The sequence below is a fragment of the Phacochoerus africanus genome, chromosome 11, assembly GCF_016906955.1.
Source record: "Phacochoerus africanus isolate WHEZ1 chromosome 11, ROS_Pafr_v1, whole genome shotgun sequence".
NCBI classification, from domain to species: Eukaryota; Metazoa; Chordata; class Mammalia; order Artiodactyla; family Suidae; genus Phacochoerus; species Phacochoerus africanus.
The window spans coordinates 137,933,905-137,952,714 of NC_062554.1; positions in this window are offsets into that span (position 1 = coordinate 137,933,905).

Below are 18,810 nucleotides of genomic sequence, written 5' to 3' on the forward strand. Positions count from 1 at the left end.
CCGAGGCTGGCGCCCTTCTTGGGGAAGGCTGACCCAGAGCCAGGCCTGTCCGAAGTACACACAAAACGTGAATGGCAATTTGTTTCCTTGACACGTTTATATTTCTTTTGTCTTTTTAGAGATGCACCCGCGGCATATGGAGGTTCCCAGGCTGGGGGTTGAATCAGAGCTACAGCTGCCAGCCTCCACCACAGCCACAGCAACCAGCAACCAGGGATGGAACCTGCGTCCTCATGGATCCTGGTCAGACTCGTTTCCACTGAGGCACGGCGGGGACTCCTCATTTGTTATATTCATAGAGTGAATATAGAAAAACGCACATCCAGCCAGGTCTTTTCTTGAACTCTTGAGGCCTCCAGCCCACACCCCCCAGAAGAGGGAGGGCTGGCAGGCCCACGGATGGCGTGATCAGAACCCAGTCTTCCTTGTCCCGTCTGGCTTCGGATCAGGCTGGGAGAGGCCCTGTCAACCCCGCGGTGGATGCTGCTGGTCCTGCAGAGCGAAGGCTCAGGAGGACCTGGCCGCGGGCAGAGCTGGGGAGAGTGAGGCTGAGCTCAGCACTGTGTGGGCATGTATCCCTGCCATCTGCCTGCAAGGGCCCAGCCCAGCATGCAGAGGTGACCCTGCGGGGGAGGCAGCCTCGTGTCGCCTCCAACCAGTGTGTCAGCACCACATGGATGGGGAGCCAGGTCGAAGGTGTCAACTTGCCATCCCCTGAGTGCCAGGGCGTCTCTAAGAACAAGGGCAGCAGGAGAGGGATGGCGAGACAGCGAGAGCACCTTCGGGAGGAACCGGGGTGGGCACACCCGCGGGGTGGGCGTCCGGGGCTCCCCGTCCACACCGCACCGGGACCACTGACCCCGGGCGTACGAGGGGGACATGGGACATTCCTGATAGGCTTTCCAAAGCCTGGAGCTCCCCTGAGGCCCCAGGACTGGGGTTCTCTGCCCGGCTCTAAGGACTCTACTGCCCGAGAAAGCAGCTTCTACTGAAGAACCACCAGAAAAAAGATTAGATTCTCTAATTCTTGATTTAAAATATTGTCAAATGCGCTTAATAAAAATCCCTAAAATATAGATTAAAATTTTATAAGTGGACGAAAATTGATGGTCGATAGATTTGGATATTTTTCTGGTCCCAAGTGACGTGAATTCTGACTTGCACATAACGGGGGCTTCATTTTACTGTTTAACCCAAAAACTAACTCTATGGGCAGTTGCTGGAAAGGGGAGGTGAAATTGTTTGGAGCAGGCAAGCCTCAGAATAAATGTCTCACCTGCTGTAACTATTTCAAAGGACAGCATTTATCTGGTTGTGTAAGTCCTATTAGAATTAGTTAAAAATCAAGTCATTACTGATGAATAAAAGCAAACTAAAGAATTCAGCAACGCTATTAGGCCGTTCTATGCCTCCTCTGTACAGTGCAGCAAACACCAACACAGGCTAAAGTCACTGGTTAATTTCCCAATTTTAAATGGGCGAAAATAAATCAGAGAGAGTAGAGCAAGCAATAAAAATAACTGAAAGACAAGGAGATGTGAGTAGGATTTGATTTAGTTGATTGAGAAAAAAAAAAAGTGCCCACGAGGTAAGAGGGATGTGTCTCTGTCACTCTCCTCAAACACCTGAGAGGACATGGCACCAAACCACGGGTACAGAGGAAGGACTGACTTGGCGAGAGCATTTTTGTACCGCACATACATTGAATTTTCTTCCTGCACTAAAGTCCTACGCTGATCCAACCGTGTGAATGGAGAAACAGAATACACGACCCCCCCACACACGCAGAGACACACCCACAGACAGGCACCCACCACTAACCTCAGGATTCAAAGACTGAGACACAATGTAAGACCAGCTTGATGGAGGGCTGAAGTGAATTTGACTCCTGACAGAGCTGTAGTGTTACGAAATCTTTTTCCCTGAAGAATTCACTCTTTAGGCTTGCCCCTTCAAAAGAGAAATTGGGGGTGAGACCGGTGGGGTCAGGTCAGTGCCCTGATTTTAGGTTCCATAGGGTTATAAAATTTGGTTGTAAAACCATTTTGTAAGTGGCATTAATTTCCCGTGGCTGCTGTAGAAAAAGCAGCCATAAACTTGCTGGTTTCAGGCTCAGAGGTTTCCTGTGTGCACCTGCCTCCCACATGCACAGCCTCCCCACTGTAAACACCCCACAGCAGATACAGGCTACAGTTGATGAACCTGCTCAGACGAGTCCGTTGGATCTAAATTCAGAGGTTACAGTAACGTTCACTCTCGGTTCTGTACATCCTATGAGTTTTGACAAACGTGCAACGACGTGCATCCTGCTATACCATCATGCAGAGGAGCTTCGCTGCCCTGAAAACCCTCTCCACTCTGTCATTTCATCCCAGCCCCTGGCAACCACTTACCTCTTTACCATCCTCCTAGCTTTGCCTTTTCGCATCGCGATCATATTGCATATTGCTTTTTCCACTTTGCTATTTGCACTTAGTAATATGCATTTACGTTTCCTCCATGTCTTTTCACTGCTTGACAGTTCATTTCTTTTTAGTGCTCAATAATATTTCATTATGCAAATGTACCACAATTTATTTATCCATTCCTCTCTGAAGGATATCTGGTTGCTTCTAAGTTTTAGCAAATTATGAATAAGGCTGCTATGAATATCCAGGTGCAAGGTTTGCAAGATTGAGATTTCAGACACATCATCGCCCTGTGCCAGCAAATTATACCCTTTAATACTGCTGTGAAATATGCATCCATTTAGCATCAGTGATTATTCCTATTGTAGGACCCACGACTGAAGACATGCCTGTTTACGGGAATTGTTTCTCAGTCCCGCTGCTGGAGAACAGGTTACCGTTTTCTCTGCCTTCCCATGACCAAATTTCTGCCTGCTCTTCAGAGATGGACTTATCTGCTCATTGGAGTACCCCGATAACAAGATTCTTATCTTGGTTGCATCGGACCAGACCTCGAGTGACAATAAGTGGTCCCTTGTTACATTTCAGATACTCCATAAGTGTACAAAGAAGTTTGGTTGTGTGGTATATGGTATAAACACACCCACTTCACACATGAGGGAAATGGGGGTTTTGTAACTCTCTTGTTTAGAATGACTTAAGCAAGTATATTGGAAGTGAGTAGGATTATGTAACCCATAAACTTTGTAATGGGGCTTCAGTTTATTCTCAAGCATGAGGATTTCTGTCCTGGAGAATTTGTTGCCCCTTACTCGAAATCTAAGGACTTGGTCCCTCGAACCCCTGCCGACGGCCTGCATCTGCCAGGCCTGGATAGTCAGGCGCGCTTGAGAACGGGAGGGTCACATCAGCCACCGCTCCTGAATCCTGCCTCTTCCTCCCCCGCCCAGCCCGCTCCTGCGTTTAACTTGCGGCTTGAGAGGTGAAGGTGGGTTCTCATCCTACGGGCACACTCTTCGCACAATGACTCTTTGGACGTACCTAAAATTCAGACGTCACATCTGTATTTATCCTACAGTTTTGGTGGAAATCTTAGTCTGCTTTTTACCCACGTGGCCCAATTCAACACTTTCCAGAGTCCACGCTGGACTACCACCCGTCTGCCAGCATTCGCGCCGAGGCGCCGAAAAGAGGAAGGTACCAATCCCTGAAACGATGACATGTGAGACTAGGACACGGGGAAGCTGAGGAAATAAGGGGCCCTCTGGGCTCTGTCCTCAAAGAGGCCACATCCCACAGCAACGCGGACGCACCTGCAGATCATGGTGCTGAGTGAAGTAAGGCAAAGACAAACATCAGATGGGACCACTTGGCCATGGACTCTGGTAAAAGTGATACGAGTGACCTTATTCACAAAATAGAAACAGCCTCAATGGGTTTTGAAATCAAACTTACGGTTACAAAAGAGGACATCATGGGGGATGGGATCAACATACACACACTGCTGTACACACAAAATAGATGGGCAACAAGGACGTACGCAGAGCACAGGGAAATCTCAGCACTTCACAACCTGTACGGAAAAAAGTATATGTGCATGTGTATAATCGAATCCCTTTGCTGTATACCTGAAACTAATAAAGCATTTTAAATCAAATATATTCCAGTTTGTTTTTAAAAAAAGATAGAGGTCATATCCTACTGTACAATAAAATTTACTCACAGGGAAATATTTACTTGTAATACAAGAGATGATGCAAAACAATTGTGTAGAAAAAGAAGCACCACTGTTGCAGCGTATTTTTTCTAATCACCACCTTCAGATGGTTTTGTGCTGCTTATTTTAACAGCTCTACTGACGTCTAGTTCAACACCTGTGAAATACGCACACAGCACAATGCCCAATGTGGTGCGCATGATTTTAAGTTTAGATTTCTCTCACCCCAAAATATTCCTCACGCCCACTTCCAGTCACTCCCAGTTCACACCCTCAGCCTTCCACTGGCACAAATCTACTTTATAGGTCCATAGGTTTAGTCTTTCTGACATTTTGTATCAATGAAATTATAAAATATGTTATCTTTTGATTCTGATTCCTTTCTCTTAGCAAAACGTCTTTGAGTTTGTCCATGCTGTGGCAGGGGCAGTATATTTTTTTTTCTTTTTTTTTTTTTTTTTTTGGCCACACCTGGGGCATAGGGAAGGTCCCAGGCAGGCCTGTGCCACGACCACAGCAACACCTCATGTGACAGCATCTGTGACCTGCGCCGAAGCTTGCGGCAACGCTGGCTCCTTAACCCACTGAGCGAGGTCAGGGATTGAACCTGCCTCCTCACAGAGAGAGCTTAAGCTGCTGAGTCACAGTGGAAAAGCAAAGACAGTATTTTTTAAATAATATTTCATTGTACTTGCGTAATGTATTTTACTTATCCATTCATCAGCTGATCAGCGTTTGAATTGTTTCTACATTTTGGAAATCATAAATAATATTGCTATGAACATTTCAAACAAATGTTCCAGTGTATTCATGACTTTCCAACAGATACCTAGGAGTGAAATTGCGGGGCCAAGTGGTACATTTAGAAATGCTGTCTGGCTGGGCAAACCTGACCATTTTTATTCGTTCCCCTAATGTCTGGATGGAAATTTAAGGAACCATACAAAAATCTGGAAACCACAATTTATCAACTTGTGGCCCATGTCTGGGAAATTTCTCACCACCTGTGACAGGATCAGAGAGCCTGGGGTGCAGGTTCCCTCTGCAGAGACGCATCTAGAACAAGTGAAGTCAGACAGGGCAGAGCTGAGTCCTCCCGACTCTTTGTGCCCTGATGTGAAAAGGCAGGGCATCTGCAACCACAGCAGTGCCGCTGTCACCCACTGCTGCAAATGTGCCTTCTTCAGGCGGTTGGAGACGGAGCTGCAGCATCGCTCGTCTCATGACGCGCCCACTCCGAGGCTGGGAACCTACGTGAAGTGCCACGGAAAGGGGGGAGGTGGTACCCGACCTGCTGGGTTGAGTTTCGGGAAGCAGAACACACCCATTTGAACAGCCCTGGGACAGCAGAGCTGGAGGCGGGAAGACCCGGGGAGAGGCCTTCTCCGCGAGCTGAGTCTGTGGACCGCGTTTGAGGCCCGTGCCAGGGGGAGCAGAATGTTCCATCCCCAGCAGCGAGTGGAACTTAAGCAAAAACCTCGGACACTGCTTTAGTTATGAATCACAGTTTGCGGGATGTGAGACACAGCACCTGGAGCAGGTCCCCCAAAATCTGTCTTGGGCCTTTTTTTTTTTTTTTTTTGCCTTTCTGAGGAATAATTTTTTTTTAATTTATTTTTTTATTTTTTATTTTCCCACTGTACAGCAAGGGGGTCAGGTTATCCTTACATGTATACATTACAATTACATTTTTCCCCCACCCTTTCTTCTGTTGCAACATGAGTATCTAGACAAAGTTCTCAATGCTATTCAGCAGGATCTCCTTGTAAATCTATTATTCTAAGTTGTGTCTGATAAGCCCAAGCTCCCGATCCCTCCCACTCCCTCCCCCTCCCCCTCCCATCAGGCAGCCACAAGTCTCTTCTCCAAGTCCATGATTTTCTTTTCTGAGGAGATGTTCATTTGTGCTGGATATTAGATTCCAGCTATGAGTGATATCATATGGTATTTGTCTTTGTCTTTCTGGCTCATTTCACTCAGTATGAGATTCTCTAGCTCCATCCATGTTGCTGCAAATGGCATTATGTCATTCTTTTTTATGGCTGAGTAGTATTCCATTGTGTATATATACCACATCTTCCGAATCCAATCATCTGTCGATGGACATTTGGGTTGTTTCCATGTCCTGGCTATTGTGAATAGTGCTGCAATGAACATGCAGGTGCATGTGTCTCTTTTAAGTAGAGTTTTGTCCGGATAGATGCCCAAGAATGGGATTGCGGGGTCATATGGAAGTTCTATGGATAGATTTCTAAGGTATGTCCAAACTGTTCTCCATAGTGGCTGTACCAGTTTACATTCCCACCAACAGTGCAGGAGGGTTCCCTTTTCTCCACAGCCCTTCCAGCACTTGTTATTTGTGGACTTATTGATGATGGCCATTCTGACTGGTGTGAGGTGGTATCTCATGGTAGTTTTGATTTGCATTTCTCTTATAATCAGCGATGTTGAGCATTTTTTCATGTGTTTGCTGGCCATCTGTATATCTTCTTTGGAGAAATGTCTATTCAGGTCTTTTGCCCATTTTTCCATTGATTGGGCCTTTCTCTTTGCCATTCGGTTGCTCAGCAGAGCTCGAGGCCGGAGGTGGTGGAAGCGCTGGGGAAGGAGCTGCATCCAAGTCCCAGGTTTGCACTTTCTCGCTCCTCCTTTTTTCCCAGGATCACAGGATGCTTCCAAGGTAGGTCTGTGCCTCCAGCCTCGCCACTGAACTTCGGGCAGAGAGAGGGACCCCCGAGGAGGACACAACACAGCGCCTGCAGGGGGAGCAGAACTGCTTGAGTTTCCCAAAACTATTGAAGGACTTCATGGGAGTCTAAGATCCATTCCTGCAAACATCCAGTGTAAATTTGCCAGAGTAGTCTCCAATAGGTAAAATATAATAAATCATTATTCATCTTTATTTTAAATTTTATTTGATCATTCATATATCCACTTGACATGTGTAAGTTTCTTTTTCACATTTAAGTGTAATTAATTGGCTCTTACAGCATCTGGCACACAAATATTCTTGTTGGAAAATCGTTCACTGGTATTTTTATCTGGAGTAAATGTATTCATACATTCTATCTTCTCTTTCTTTGTTCTGTAATCTAGTATTTTTACTTTACTTAATATGTCATTTAATCTTACCTGGCTGTATTTAATTTACATAAAATGATACTTTTACAAATAGATGTGTCTCTATTTCCCATATATGACATTCTTAGAAATAACGGATTCGAAGGTAAAAATAACCACAGTGTATTTCTCTCTCCTAGAAAACTGGGCCCTTTGCAGCTTTACTGAAGATGTCAGCCTCACTTTGCCGTCTTTCTAAATGCTTTCTGTGCTCTGTATTCATTCTGTTGTAATATGCTATATGGATTATTTGAGTTGCTAATTTCTGTGTCATTTTGTAATTTGAAACTTCACTTCTTTCACTGTCGCCCAGTTTAAAGGTTATGGTATTCTTCATACACACTTGATCCAACCTCACTGCGAATAGCAATGACTGCAAAGCATGAACCAGTGTGCTTCTCTCCACGAGAGAGTTTGACAAACTGCAGCCTCTCGTGCCAAATGCACCTCCTCATTTGTTATTGTTTGTAAACGAGGGTTATTAGAGAACCATTATTCCCATTTGTGTACATGTCATCTGTGACTGTTCTCACTCTGGTGGAAAATAAAAATAATTGTGACAGAGACATCATGGCTGGCAGAGCCAACAGACTTTGGATCTATCCCTTTACATAAAAATTTGTCAGCCCCTGATCTAAACACACACACAATCACACAACTACACCTGCACACATTCTTCTCTGACAGGTAAAGCAAAGTTTAACCCAGAAGATAAAGGACTAACAATTTACTATGCTATTAAATGCTATGGGTCTAACATTTAAAGCTTATTGTATAAAACTGTAAGAATAGGAGTTCCCGTTGTGGCGCAGTGGTTAATGAATCTGACTAGGAACCATGAGGTTGCGGGTTCGGTCCCTGCCCTTGCTCAGTGGGTTAACGATCCGGCGTTGCCGTGAGCTGTGGTGTAGGTCACAGACGCGGCTCGGATCCCGCGTTTCTGTGGCTCAGGCGTAGGCCGGTGGCTACAGCTCCAATTCAACCCCTAGCCTGGGACCCTCCATATGCCACGGGAGCGGCCCAAGAAATAGCAACAACAACAACAACAAAAAGACAAAAGACAAAAAAAAATTAAAATAAAATAAAAAAATAAAACTGTAAGAATAAATATAAGGCATCATGTGGAATATAGACATGTATGCATTTTTGAAAGAAAACATTATGTTTTCACAATAGGAGAATAAAAACAATTACAGAAAATTGAATTTCTAATACAGAAAATGCTTATAATAGGATATATATCTTTTTTTTTCTTTTGTCTTTCTAGGGCCGCACCCGTGGCACATGGAGGCTCCCAGGCCAGGGGTCCAGTCGGAGCCGCAGCCGCCGGCCACAGCCACAGCCACAGCAACCAGGATCCAAGGCGCGTCTGCCACCCACACCACAGCTCATGGCAATGCCAGATCCCCAACCCACCGAGCAAGGCCAGGGATCGAACCCACAACCTCATGGCTCCTAGTTGGATTCGTTAACCACTGAGCCACGACGGGAACTCCGGATACATATCTTGAGTGTATCAAAAAGGTGGCCTTTATGAAAGAAACGTTTGCCGCTTGACGGTTGTGTCATTCCGACGCTTGTCATCTTGTCCACGACGGCCACACAATGCGGTTGGCACTGCAGTTCTTCATTAAAAGTATTTCAAATTATGGAAACAATTAGAAATTATAAAGGAGCAACAGCACGGGCATAGTAGAAAACACTTCTGTTATTTGCCATATGTACGAGCCCACTGCGCTTCTTATTCCTTATAGAGCAGAACCAACTCTGTTTGAAGAAATGTACTTCATTTGCCATCAGTAAGCCCCTAAGGAGGACGTAAAATGACACTAACAGAAGTGGCACACGCTGTCTCTTCCTGCATGCCCGTCCTAGCGTATTCATGGCGCTGTTGGTATTTAAAGGGTTGCAATGAGCGTTTCCCCGGGTGTTTCTACAGCACTTTAATCGCGAGGCTGCTCATCACTCAGGGTTTCCTGTGGGCAGGAGCCTTCACTCTGGGGCTGATGTCACGACACACTGGGGACGTGAGACGGCCTTGTCCTCATTAGCTGACCCAGGTGGTGACTTGAAGATGAAGTGTCACCGCCGCCCTCCTAATTGCCAAACCCACCGGCCCTCAGAGTCCTCAGCTAATTGTCCTTCTCGCAGTGTCTGGCCCTCCAAGCCCACGTTCTTTTCCTGTCCTTTTCTAGTCTCTTGACACTGCACGGTCCTACTCCAGACTCTGCTCCACAGCTTCATGTTCCGTCTCTTTTGGGGACTGTAATTCCTCTGCCTTGTCCTTAAACAAGACGTGCCCGGCTTCCAACCATGAGCCGCTTTTCTCTGCCCGCTCTCTTGGGGTCACTCTCCCTGCATGAATTTACCATCCCTCCTAAGAGCAGACTCTTTGCCGAGTCCAGAGTCAGAGTTTTAACTACCTGATGAAGCGAGGTGGGTTCACATGGTAAAGGCAAGAAAGAGAAAAATATTAACCTGAGAGAAAAATATTTTATTTCATTTATTTATTTATTTTTGTCTTTTTGTCTTTTTAGGGCCGCACCCGCAGCGTATGGAGGTTCCCAAGCTAGGGGCTGAATCGGAGCTGTAGCCGCTGGCCTACACCACAGCCACAGCCACTTGGGATCCGAGCCACGTCTTCGACCTACACCACAGCTCACGGCAATGCCGGATCCTTAACCCAGTGAGCGAGGCCAGGGATGGAACCTGCAACCTCATGGTTCCTAGTCGGATTCGCCTCTGCTGCACCATGATGAAAACTCCTATTTCGTTTATTTGGGGCTGCACCTGTGGCACATGGAAGTTCCCGGGCCAAGGTTTGAACCCACTTCTCGGAAGCGACCCAAGCGATGATAGCGACCACGCCGGATCCTTAACCTGCTTTGCCACAGAAGAGCTCCAACATCTTTCGTTTTAGATCATTAATTTCTCCACGTCCCAGATTGCAATCCAAAAACAAACAAACAAACAAAGCAGAACTGAGAATGGACGTTTCTTTCCATGTGGATTTCAGTAAGGATCACCCAGTGATCTTTGTTCCAACCAACATCACAGTAAAGTGACTTTCTCTCTGCTGAGGACGGGTCTTCCCACCAGAAATACCAACTCGACTCTACATCCAAGTAAAACTTAATGTAGTATTTCGTAATTTGTTGACGATATTCGCTGTCAAAACCTGAACGCTCTGAGAACGCCCCCGATCTGCAAACGAGTCGTTGAACTTGCCACAGCTTTATGGATTCTGGCAGAAGATACAAAACGTTTGAGTCAGAGGCAGAGGTCAGATTAGTACAGACACACGGTACAGACAGAGCAGCCGTGGAATCAGCACTGGCACCTGTTCCTCTAATCCCGAGCCCCTCCGGTTGACAAAAAGAGGGTCAGGCAATGTTCGTACCCGCAGGAGTCACACGGGCAAGGCCCCCAAACCTTAGATGTAGCAACTAGACTCCTTCTGAACTTCACGGAGGGGACGCCTTCCTCGCCTCTGTCCTGGGGGACATCGTGTCTACCCAGCAAATGGCAGAGCAAACACATGTGCCCTTGGCTCGCTTCTCTCTATCCCAAGACTGTGGTTATGCAGACGTCCTGGGAGGGCTAAGCGGCAGCCAGCGCCCCTGCTCCCAAGGGGCAGAGCCCCCAGGGGTCCCCAGAGAATCGCTTCCCTACAGCCTTTCATTGAAAACCACGGTTAAGGAAAAGGAGCCGAAATGGCCTTCGTGTGGCCCCCTCCAAAAAGGAAGTGTGTGTGAGAGGGGACGTGTTCTTTACAGCCATGGCTCCGGGTCAGCGCCCTTGAGCAATGAAGGAAGAAAAACCAGAAAAACAGGAATTGATTCCACGGTCCTTTACAATGACTTCCTTCCGCTGCTAGAATTTACCTGTGTGGTGACTGACAAAGACAGCAGCCACCTTTCTCGTCAAGGGGACTAGACTTTCGTGAACCATCCACGTTTCACGTTCTGGATGTTCTCATTAACACAACATGGTAAATCGACTCTACGGCAATCAATTTTTAAAAAGTGAGAAATAAATGAATTGTCTCATTTCCTAGATATGCTTGAACAGCTTAACTGCTCTCCTTTGCCCAGGAGTAACAGCCGTGGTGAGAATTAATCACAGAGGCTCACATGGAAGGCAGTTCCCCGAATCCTCTAGGAATTTTGAGCCTCCTGCAGAGACAGACCTCCTGCTGCCTACGAGTCCCCCTGCTCAGCAAACACTGTGTGTCGTGGGTCAGCCAACACTGGGTATTCCCTCTTCCTGACCCATCTCCCGTGCCGGGAAGCCCACCTCCATGAAATACTGAATAAAACAATAAGGGAAATAAAGAAACAACAGTAAAACCAAAATGGCTTTATATCAAACGTCGGAACTGTTTAAACGAGCAGACGGCAGGTTTTCTTGCAAGTCCGTGCGGTCACCATTTTCAAGCCTGCAGACACTTAAGGTGTTCGGTGATGACATTCTTTTAATTCTTACCTTTGTTTTTTATGTTGTGTATTCTTTTTCACAGGCCTGTTAGCTAATCATTTCCTTTTAAATCTGTGCACTGCTTACATCTTTTGTCTGTTAGAATTTGTAGAGTACGAAGTAGTTTTCACTGTAGAACTTTTCAATTTGAGGGAAATTGATCCTGTGGATGGCACACGTGTTTAAAATGATTTCCAAAAATCTCAACACAATTCGTAAAATAATACGCACGTCTAGGATTACATGAGACTCAACCTTATCACATCGTAAATTATTAGGCACCCATGAATTTGTTTTTACTTCTTCGATTTGATTTTGTTTCCTTTAAAATACTTTACTCTTTAATCGCTAGGGCTTTAGAGTATATTTTCATAAGTTAAAGGGCTAGTGTCCCATATTTTAATCTCTTCTTCAAATATATTTTCAGGTTATCATCATCTGTAGATACTTTGATGTTTAAACAACATAAAAAACACACAAAAAGTTGATATTTAATTGAAGTTCTGCTTTGAGGAGACTAGAATTTAAAACAGTATGTCTTCTTAATGGTGGACACTACAAATCGAAATACACCTGGTGGGATGTTTGAATTTTCTTTAGTATAAGCAGAAGCTCTCAGCTGAGTCTAAAGACAACCCAGGATATTCCGTCTCTCCTGGGACTGCAGAGCTGGTCCCATTTCATATGCAGCTGCTTCCTCTCAGGGTGCGTGCAACTTAGGCATTTTTATTTAGTTAACTGGTCAAATGCTTGCTTCTGGTCTTTAAGCTTAGGCAGCAGGAGACTAGCTAGCGCATCCCGGTATTTCTCAGGTGACACATCTCTTTCATCAGCTACCCAGACAGATGATTTCTGCCTGGATCCATAAGAACAAATTTCCTCCAGTGACCTCTTGTCTCCTCTAATTGCTCCTCCTGTTGGCCCTTGTCCCGGAGCATTTTGCCGTGATAGCCTAGAACCCTATTCTCTTGCTGAGCAGACATATTCAACTCCATGAGCACGTTTAGAATTTCATGATCAATTCTGAGTAATATCTTTCAGTTATTTTTAGCATGGTTTATTGCTCCTATTTGATTTAGGTGTGCAGAGGTTGGAGATTGATACTGTGCTGGCTGCCACTTTGTCCTCAGCCAAAGACCTCTGGCAAGCCTGCGGAATGATTGCTAAGTGACTAATCTATTAACAATTTCTAAAAAATGTAACTTGCCTTTTGATGCGTCATCGCTTTCATGGCCACAGAGAGGTCAGATATGGAATCTTAGAGAGGGCTCTAAATGCTCAGACTTTGCACCTTTCACCAGGGCAATGCCAGGAAAAAATTCAAAAGAGGATGAGTTTGGATAATAATTCATCTACGAAGCAGCTTATCTTTCTTTTCATTGATGTTGGCCCAGTTGCAATCCTTCGTAACGAGGGAAGTATGCATTAAAAAGAGGAATGTTTATTCTCCGTAAACCTGTAAGAATCATGGTTTAACCTGTAGGGTCAAAATGTCACATGAAGGCCATATTTTTCCGTATTTATGTGTGTAAGGCACAGATCATAAAGCAAGAACCCTTAGCTGAGCAAGACAGGATCAAGGTCCTCCAAGGAAAAAAACAACTGGACATCGTAGAACCCGCACACTCGCTCACACTCTCCCTCACCCTGCTGACCTGAGTGCTACCGGCGCTGAACTGGGAAGAACCTATGAAAGATGATGACTTCCAGAACGCTTTGAGGCAGCCGCCAGGAGAGCCAGGTTCCGTTTGGAGCACGTCCTCTCCATGGACACGCTCACTGGAGGTGGGCAAGCCGAGTCAGAAACCCCTCGTAATCCCACTAAGCCAGGTCTTTCCGTGTTGCTTTACACCACCCTGTTTCCCTGGCGGCCTTGGCTGCGGGCAATGTGTGATGACGACCCAGATTTTCATGTTGTGACTTTCAACCCTGCGATGTTCACGTTTCCAGCAGTCATGGGGCAATACTGACGTTCTACCGGAAACTCAAATTAATGTGCGTTTACCCTATGCCTTGAGTTAGACACCGTTATTGTCTGAGAAAGAAGGGAACCTGTGTGTCTCTACCTGTGTATCTGTATCTGTAAGTATTAGAGATGCCTACGGCATAGTGATAGGCAGAGACAGATCTTGTGTTTAGAACCTGACCCTTCAAACGGGCACGAACTGTTTCATACTTCGACCCCTTCGCCTTCACGGCCTCATGTCTGCTCGCTCCCAGCCTCCTGTCCTGGCACGTGGGCGCTGCCTTCCTCTCCCCTCCGTGACTGGTCTCTAGAAACCCCTGAAATGTGGCTCCTATGTTACCAGACATCTAAAAGCAGAACTTGGAAATACCTTCTCATCTGCATCCATGAAAGAAAACAGACTTTGGTGTTCTTCTCGTGTAGAATCCGGGGCAGGTGAGGTGCCTAAGCAAAGAGCAAACCTCTCCCAGTGCAGGCTGTTTTACCCCCTTGGGGTGACTTTGCTTTCGGGCTGTGGTCTCTGTCCAGGTAAATGCAGGTGTTACCTGTTAGGGGTAACAAGAGGCAAATCTGTAATGATATAAATCCTCTGAACTACTACAATTCTTTCCCAAATAACAAAACTTAAGAAGTTATACCATTAGCACATCAATACATTTGTCAGTATAGTCAAAAAAGATAAAATCTCAACTTGCACGTTTAGTTACTTAAATGTTTATTCATTATGATTTAGATTCTACCCACCTTTAGGTGAAAGAGGAACTAACCCATACAGACCTGATTAATTACAAACTAAAGATAAAAGCAAGAATAATGACACAAATGAACCTGCCTACAAGACAGAATCAGACTCACAGACCTGATGAACAGACCTGCGGTTGCCAAGGGGGATAGAAACAGAGTTTGGGATCAGTAGATGCAAACTATTGCCTTTAGAATGGAAAAGCACCAAGGTCCGACTGTACTGCACAGGGAACTATGACTTTGATGGAAAATAATGTTTAAAAATATTGAATATATATGTATTTCTGGGTCCCTTTGCTGTAGAGCAGCAATGGCACAATATTGTAAATCAACTACTTTAATGTTAAAAATCTAAACAAACAAACAAACAAACAAAAACAATAATGGGATTACCGATAATTAAGTATTTTATAAATGTTTAATTTATGCTCATTTTAATTCTATTGTCATTTGTTATCAGACAGAGATAAAATATATTTTACTGGGAGTTCCCATTGTGGTGCAGCAGAAATTAATCTGACTAGTATCCATGAGGACACAGGTTTGATCCCTGGCCTCACTCGGTGGGTTAAGGATCCAACATTGCCGTGAGCTGCGGTGTGGGTCACAGATGCAGCTCGGATCCCATGTTCCTGTGGCTGTGATGTAGGCTGGTAGCTACAGCTCCGATTTGACCCCTAGCCTGAGAAATTTCTTATGCTGTGGGCACAGCCTTAAACAGCAAGAGAAAAAAAAAATATTTTCCTTAGGACGCATACACCAAATACGTCATAAATTATCTAAAACCTTATCAAGAAAGAGTAAACAAGTGTGTGAAGCAGTAATAATAGTAGAGATTTCGAAATGAGTATTACATTGTTTTTTTCCTGAGTTTTATGCAATTATCGCCTATGCTATCACCCGTGTCAATGAGTTCTTTTTCTTAGGGCATTGTTTTGTAATTCATGAGAAAGTATTTAACGTCTATATGTGATAGGCTGACCCCTCGGATATCCTAATCCGTGGAACGTGGCACCTGTGCGTATCTCACCTTGCGTGGCTAAAGGAACTTTGCAGACGTGAATGATGGAAGGGTTTTGAAATGGGAAAATTTGCCTGGATCACTGGCGAGAGCCCCGTGTATCACAAGGGTCCTTGTAAGAGGGAGGCTGTTGGAGCAGGACAGCTGGTGATGGAACCGTTTGGAGCGATGAGAGGAAGGTGCCTGGGACGGAGGAACTGGGGAGGTGGGACCGCAGCATCTGGAAGAGGCAAGGGACGCGCCCCAGAGTCTGCAGGAGGAGCACGGCGCTGCCGCCGCCACGCCTTCATCCCACGGGGTCCATTTCAGACTTCTGGCTTTGGGAGCTTTAAGATGGTAATTAAATCGGTGTGGTTAAGTCTGGAGTAATTTGTTACAACAGCAGTAGGAAATTAAAACGTATATTCCACTCTTCATTTTTACACTCACCCTGCGTTGTTAGCTGTCACTGCGTCAATGTGTTATTTATTACAGCTGCAGGGAACAGCTGAGATACAGCATCTCAAGTAACACTCAACTGTCATGCTGCTCTCCTGTGCCTTTGCTTAGTTAAATCATAGGGACCATAAGTCTGCCGTTCATGAAGCACTCGCCCCTCTTACCTTTTAATATTATTGGCAGTGAATACGTTTCATCATCCCAGCATAAAACATACACGATCTTTGGAGAGAATGTGCGATAGAAGGGAAGAAAGTATGGAGCTGGAGAAATACCCAAACTTATCAACCTGGACCAGGCAACTCCAGACTCCAAAGACCGGTAAGGGACTCTGTCAGAAAACGGGAGGCCGAGGGCCCGGGACGAGGATGGGAAATTACGCTGAAATGGATCAAAACATCTAGGAGATCCTCTTGCACCCCGAACGCAGCCTACGTAAATACTCTCGACCGCACCTGTCACCCCGCGTGACTGCCTTTCTGATTACGATGACAAAAACCCCGGAAGCCCCAGTCGCTGCATAAATACTGCCGTTTGTTTCCATTTCGCTTTGCCTACGTTGTAAGGGATCATTTGCTATAACATCTAGTAGCGATTTTACTTTTACCGAAAGGCCTAAAAGTGATGTTGAATGAGGTGGGTCCTACCTAATAGTCTTCAACTTTCACTTGGATGTTCAGAATCTAAAGACTGTGAAAGAGTCCAGGTTCTATGTCAGGATACACAGTAAACAGAAATCCCTCTGGACGACTTTTAACCATACAAAGCCTTTGAAATCAGCGACAGCGATTGAGATGCCAGGGGTCTGCCAGGTCCGTATCAGATACACCCTGCTGGTGGTAAGAATTCATCTGGCATTCCTGAGGCCATCTTTCTGATGGTCTCACAGATCCATCGGTGTGGACATAGAACAATCCCAAGGAGCAGAATCCGAGTCAGACTTCAGATTAACTCCAGTTTACAAAGTCTTGCTCCCCGGAGCTCCCTGGCGGCTCAGCAGGTCAAGGACCCAGCATTTTCACCGAGTGGCCTAGGTTGCTGCTGTGGCACAGGCTGGATCTCTGGCCTGGGAACTTCTGCATGCCACCAGAATGGCCCATAATAATAATAATAATCCTATAGATAAATACTGTCTGAAGTTCACATTCAAACCCATGCAGGTCGATAAACATAACAAAATGAGAACAGGCAGCGGTAAAGGGAGGAGGTGGGGCTAATGGACACCGGATATTTTAACCTAAACAATGGAGGAGGTGGAACAGAGAAGCAGACTGATAAATGGCAGAGGAGTTCCTGCTGTGGCTCAGTGGGTTAAGGACCCGACGTTGTCTCCATGAGGATTCAGGTTTGATTCCTGGCCTCACCCAGTGGGTTAAGGATCCAGTGTTGCTGCCAGCTGTGGTACAGATCACAGATGTAGCTCAGATCCAGAGTTGCATGGCTGTGGCGTAGGCCTCAGCTGCAGCTCTGACTTGACCCCTGGACCAGGAGTTTTATATGCCACCATGAGGCCATAAAAAGAACAATGGAAAACAATTTAAAACCACCACCACAACAAAACTGACAAATGGAATAAAACCCCAAACATTTGAGGCAATCTCTGAACTCCCCGAAATGCAGATAAAACTGAATTTCTCCATTTTCCCAGAATGAGTCAATGGCACACTTGTCGTGGAGGAAAATACAGTTTGATCGCAGTTACGCAAGGTCCTACTTCATCAATAAAGGAGGATATCTTTTCAGTTTTATCATACAACTAATTCAGGTTTCAACTATTTTAATTGTGCAAAAACCCTTATAGCTCCTCAGGCAGCAGTTTTGTCTCTGGACAGAGCCACCGTCTCTTTTTCAGGTGTCGGAAGAGGAAATTTAAGGAAACACTCCGGGGAGGAGAGAGGCACCAGAAAGGGGCTATGTGGAGACACCTGTCGTCCTGCCAGGTGTGGACCCAGCAGCTCAAGAGCTTTGCCTGCAGAGTCAGAAATTCCACAGGTGCAAGAAGAGCGACGCTGTCATCAGCTACTCAGCAGGCAGAGTCCCACCACGTTTAGAGACGCTTTCCCAGCTCTAGAAAGGCCGCGAGGGACTGCTGTCCATCACGGGGGAATGAACCGCTTAATCCTCAAACCAGGGTACTTATGCTAAGGGGTCGTTATAGAACCTGCGGGAAAATGCTTATAAGGCAAATATTTTCAAATTTTTCCCGTTAAATATTAAAGTACATCAGTAATAAAACTATAACGCTGAATTTAAAAAAATGCTGCCACAGTAAAAATGTTAAGAGAACGCTATTGAAAACTACGCCAAGGCGCATGTGTCAAAATTTAAAACATACCAAAGCGACACATTTTTAGGGAATGTGAGTTAATATATGTTTGGGACTATTGGCTTAGAAGAATGGATACTAATGCAGAGAAATTATAAATAGATAAATATGTCCAGTTCAGATTGGGCGGTCAAGAATTTGCAGTAGCCAAAGGGTGAACTGCTAGTCCAGCTTATCCGCAATCATTTAGCTACTGGAAGTTTTTAAGACCAGTTGAAAAACCATCAAAAGTGGTAAGAATATCAGATTATGCAAAACTAATCTGTGGAGGAAGAAAGTGAAAAAAATCACAGATTCAATGGAGTGGGTGTCTTGATGAATTCCTGGACGTGCTGGCATCTGATTACAGATGGAAGGCTGCAGGTAGAAGAATTAGGGGCTGAAATGCTCAGGAGGAGAACAGGATCCAGAGAGAGGCCAGGAAAGGAGTTCTGAAAGTGCGCCCCGGGGATTCTAAAAGCTGGAGGTGTTGAATATTGACGCCAACAAGGAGATGCACCAAGAGAAGCGGAGGAGGAGACTGCGAGTCAAAGAAGCCACCGGGGGGGACAGCGTGGGGGCAGGCGGCGGGCGGGGCGGGAAGCCGCTCTCTGC